The sequence below is a fragment of the Arachis ipaensis genome, chromosome B08 (assembly GCF_000816755.2).
Source record: "Arachis ipaensis cultivar K30076 chromosome B08, Araip1.1, whole genome shotgun sequence".
NCBI lineage: Eukaryota > Viridiplantae > Streptophyta > Magnoliopsida > Fabales > Fabaceae > Arachis > Arachis ipaensis.
In genome coordinates, this window is record NC_029792.2 from 128,642,085 (window position 1) to 128,647,812 (window position 5,728).

The following is a 5,728-nucleotide window of genomic DNA, read 5'->3' on the forward strand; positions in this document are numbered from 1 at the left end:
GAATTTTTTTTTTGTGAATGTATTTAAATTATTTTATTACAGATAAAAATATTTTTAAATTATTAAAAAATGTGATTAAAAAAATACTTTCGTAAACTGAGACGTTGACAAGTAAATTATGTCACGCTTTTTTTTGTTAATAAAGCAAATCTCTAATCGCAGTTAGGTAATTTTGACATATTTTTATATTATTTAATGATATTTTTGTTAATAATAAAATTTGAAAATATTTTTGTTAATGTCAAAAACTCAAAATCATAGATGTAAAATTGGCCTAGATCGATCGGTTCAATAAAAAAATTGGCGAATCAGAGTCGATAAAAATGTGGTTTGAATCTAGATTCTCTTTGTACTACATACTCCTCTTGCCATTAATCTATGTTATTCCTTGTTATTTCATATGCTAATTATTAATTATATAATAAAATCGCATAATACTTTTTTTAGGGTAAAATACATAGATAAAATAAATGCAGTTCAATATTACACAATTGTCCTAAATGAAGAATGGTTATATGCATGTTCAAATTCAAATTCAATTTTATGTAAATCGAATCTATCTAATTCAATTTATGCCGGCTTAGCTGGCCTGTCACGCTTTCAGCCAGCTTCAATTCACAGTTAGGGGGAGCAGATTTTATAAAAAAAGCAGTTGATTACTCGGATTGTGATTCGATCTTTTTGATCACTCATTTTTGGAAAACCATTTTGGGCCTTACACACGGAAGATTGGATTTACAGGGAACAATAGTAAATCAAATTAAGTTGATTTGATTTACTACTTCTGCAACACATACATGTAAATCGAATTTAGTTGATTCGATTTCCATAAAGTTATTTTATAACATGCATGTAACCTATTTCATTTTAGGACATTGGTGTAATATTAATCTCTATTATCTAATTTGTTTGTGTGATTTATCCATTTTTGTAGATATTATTTTAATTTTATATTCACTTATATTTAAATTAATTATATTTTTTATTATTTATAATTATTAATATAAATATTATTAAATATGTATAAATAACTTGTTGATTATAATTTGTTAAAACTTGATTGTTTTTAAAATATTAGTGAAGATATATATTTTAAATTTTAATTTTAGTTTTTTTACCATTTTTTATTTATATAAGACCGATTCTATCAGTTAAACTAGTGATTTATCGGTTGAATTAATAAACTAATAAATTAATAACTTAACAATTCCAATTCAATTCTTATAACTATGGTCAAAATAGTTATAGTGTATTTTTTTTATGGTGAAAACTCAAGTGCAGTCGACTTCATATGAAGTTGATAGATCAAAGTCATTAGATAATTTGATTAATTTGACTAAATTTTTATCTAATAACTCTCAGTTATCAACTTTACATAAAGTTGAGTTTTCACCTTTTTTAATTTATCGTTTTCACAATAATGTATGTGTTTATGTATGTTAACCCTTGTGTATCCAAGCAAAAGCAATATCCCAAACTATGAGAAGTTGAGAACACCTAGTATGTAAAGACTTGACACTAGTATTTCTTTTCTCTCAGTCATGTGTGCATGTACTATATCCAAAATTCTGCAGATTCAACTGTAACATAAACAGGAGGTCATAAAAAATTACGCATATTTAGGAGTGTTGGGTGCAGCTCTTTTTCTAACGTATGTTAACACTAAAATTGTGTACCAGATCGTCTTTTCCATATTTTTTTTATGGTGTTTTTAATCTGACAAATTAAATGCAAAATTTGAGTTCTATTTAAATGTTTATTGTTGATCAATGAGTTACTACATACACATGGCAGGATTTAAATTTTTAACAATTATTTAAATAAATTAATAAATTAACTATTAAATTAACTCAAGTTAGTTTATTCTTTTTATTCTAGACTGTGATTAACAAATAAAATACAATAAAGTAATTAATTAAGTTTTCAAAAAAAAAGAACAGAAATATTTGGTAACTAAAGAAAATCAGCCAAAAACAACCATAATTTACTTTATTTAGTATTCATTAATTGTTACAATAATTAATTAATACTAAATAAAACAAATTCTAATAATTTTTTTTTTGTCTACCTAACATTATTCCTCTTCACTTAATTCTGGAAGACATAAGTAATAGAATATCAACATTATATATATATATTACTTGTCAGGTCATCTACATGTTTCCATTTATGAAAGAAGAATCGCTAGATGCAATTATGTTTATAATAAAAATATTATTTACTCACTAAAATTAGTTATTTTATATATATATATATAGAGGTTTAATTATTATGCTGATTTCTATAATTTCAAAAAAAATTTAATTAGATTCTTATAGTTTTTTTTTAATTGAGTCCTTGCACCAATTTTTTTTTTAATTGGGTCCCTATAAAATTAAGCCAATTACTATTAAGACCGACTTAATTGAAAAAAAATTGGTGTAGGAACCCAATTAAAAAAAAAAAAGTATAGGGACCTAATTGAAAATTTCACGAAACTACAAGGACCAATAGAGTAATTAAACTATATATATATATAAAATTTAATTTATTTTTAATATATATTTTATATTTTAATAATATTTTATAATGATGACTAATTTTAGTGCATATCTATCATGGTTGTATTTAACTGTCTGTAACATGCAAGCATATATATGATGCACATACATACACAACTGGATTTTTTTTTTTTTGATTAATGCTATGCATTCAAATCTTTTTGTTAACAAAGTTTAATTAAGTTAATCTAATATAACAAAAATTAGTTATGCCTAGTATTATTCTAAATCTTATTATTTAACTTGATTGGACTTAGTTCATAAAAAAACTTGGATGCGTAATATTTTTTTTAACAAAAAAGCTAGACACAATAAAATGAAACAAGTTGAGAATAAAAACAAGAACTAAATAAACTAAATAAAAATTTATTTTATAATTTCGCTAGGTAGACAATAGAGATTGTGAATAATGTGAATAATGGACTACATCTCAGACCAACTAAACATGAATAAACCTAATTAATTCAAAAGAATAAATGACCATTTGTACCCATGAAAGATGAAAACGCTGACATATAGTAGACTGAAACTGATTTTGTACCCATGCAAGATGCGCTCTGTGTGACAAAAGTACCCTGCCTTGGATTGGTACTTGCTTCGTGCTTATACGAACCTACGTGGCACTCCAACCATCCAAAGCCCTATCTACGTGGAATTAAACGTTTTTTTTTTTTTACTAAGGGTTTGGAGATTGAAGAACATTTCGCGGGAGAATCTACTGTGCCCTAGCAGAAGTTCATCATTGTCGGCGCTTCGTTCCCAACTCGGAGAAGACGTGTGGAGCACTCCGAAGCGAAGACCCTGAAACCAGGGGTTTCGTCGCCGTCATCCCCAACTCGGACAAGACGTCCGGAGAAGTACGAAGCCTTCAGCACGAATACGTAATAGAGAGAACTGTAAAGATTATCGAGCAAAGCTCGAACCCAGGGGTCTCGTCGTCGACAACGCATAGGTCACTACCTTTGGTCCGCAGAAAACAGAGGTATGCCATTGCCATTGTTGATTAATTTCATGTCATTGCCACTAGTCAAACAGATTCTATTACCTTATCAAATCCTGTAATTGCTGAGAATTGTTAGAAAAGTTGGTTTAGGGTTTGTGTGAGCTACAGTTATATACAATATTTTCTTAGCTTGTGATGATTAATTTCACTTCTAGGAATGGCCACCATCCATATAACATTGTGTATTAATCATAGAGGACGGTTTGCGAGAGGGCCGTGTGGGAAGGTTAGTTATACTGGTGGTGAAGTCACAGAAATCAAGAGGGTTATCGTTAATACACTCAATCGTTTTTTCATATCTAATTTGCTGAAGGATATTGGATATACGTCTATTACTGATTTTTATTGGCTAGAACCTGGCAAGGAGTTTGATGATGGGTTGAGGGACCTAAGGGTTGATATGGACATAGTTAGAATCTATGAGGCAACCGTGAAGAATAGTAACAAAATAAATGTTTATACAGAGCATCCGTGGATCAGCCTGTGTTAGTTGAGGAGAAGAATATGACTCCATCAAAAATGAGAATAAAGACATGTGCTAAAAGGGTTCCAACTCCTAAGAAGAGTCTAAAAAGAAGATTGCTAGTAGTAGAAGATGATGACGATGCTAAAATTGTAGGTCATGTGCAAGTTGTGAAAGAGGACCAAAGAAGGGGTGAGGCCCAGATCAAGGAAGAGGCCCATGAAGAAAATAAACAGGCTGAAGTTGAGGCCAAATACTGGACAGTGTCAGTATGCCCCAAGAGACAGCAGATCCACCACTATCATCATCCCATGAAGCAGGACAGGTTTCTTAGCCTCCCTCAACACCTGTCCTACCAAATCAACCACCATCAAGTCAGTCCCAACCTTTCCAGCCACCTTTTGAAGAAGATCAGCAACCACTACACACTGATTGTTCATATCCATCCCCGCATTCTGAAGCCAATGTTTCTGAACCTCTTGCACCTGAACAACTGACCCAATACATCCCACAGCCGTGTAGGAATCCACTTTCACAATCAATCCCTGAGTCAGGCCCACCCTCTGGTTCCAATTGGACTCCCCAAAATAATCAAAGCAATCCTTCAAATGAGGTTGATGGATGACCAAAGGTGAACAAGAGGAGATCAACTAGGAGGCCTCCCCCTTCGGGGCAATCCTTCATCCCGAACTCTGATCCGGACAAGCCGCCAACCTTCTATGTCCCAGTTGATGAGGATGATTTTTCTGATGAAAATCCTGGACATTATTGCTATGAGTCAGAGGACTTGCATAGAATAGCAAGTGACGAAGATACTGACCAGACTCCAGTTTTTCCTCAGAGCAATGCTGATGCCCCGGTTAGCCAGGTGTGGTTGGAGTTGGGGATGGAGTTTGAGACTCTCAACCATTTCAGGAAGGCTGTCCGAAAGTTTAATATCAACATTTGGAAGGAGCATATTCTTTGCTCCTTGTGATTCTACAAGATCAAAGGCTATATGCTACGATGAGCACTGTCCTTGGCAAATATACAGTGCCAAGAGGATATTTCCAACAAGTTATCAAGTAAAGACCTTTGTAAATGAACAAACCTGCTGTAACAACCACCCCTTCTAGAAACCAAAAGTTAAATTCGAAATTTGAAAATCAGTTGGGAGATAAGCTTAAAATTTTGAATTTTTGGATAAGAACCTAGTAACCACCCTTCGTTTGAAATTTAAAATATCCCAACCACCCTATCCCCAAATGTATATAAATAGGGGAGCACACATAGGTAGAAAAATTACTCCTCTCAAACACTAATCCTCTCCCTTCTCTCTCTACAAAGAAATAATATTCTGCGGGCAAACACAAGAGGCAAGCTCAAAGAAGCCTTAGGAAAAAGAGTAGGGAATTATGTTTTTAAAATGCTTGGCATGTGTTATGTTCCATTTTTATTTTCTTCCATTCACGAATGTTATCATGGCATTAATTATCTTTCACTCATCATGTTGATCATGTCTGTCAACCATGTCATTCATTTCTTCTTGAATCATTAGTATATGTCTCCTTGTGATGTTCATTCAATTATTCACTATACTCATTTTGTGCTCTTTCATATGATTATATTGTTAATATTCCCTTAGGTCGAGAGTACATGCCTTCTTATAATGCTTATTCAATCTCCTATATTATTATATTAATATTCCCTTAGGGCCGAGAATACATGCCTTCTTATACTGTC

General features: G+C 31.9%; 1 protein-coding gene across 1 annotated transcript in view; it reads right to left on the reverse strand.

The window, feature by feature from the left end:
- The window catches only part of LOC107613766 (putative pentatricopeptide repeat-containing protein At3g47840), a 23,245-nt gene extending 18,108 nt beyond the window's left edge, over positions 1-5,137 (reverse strand). The window contains exon 1 of the mRNA XM_021110183.1: positions 5,126-5,137. The gene's annotated coding sequence lies outside the window, so the exon portion shown is untranslated. The remainder of the gene's footprint in view (positions 1-5,125) is intronic.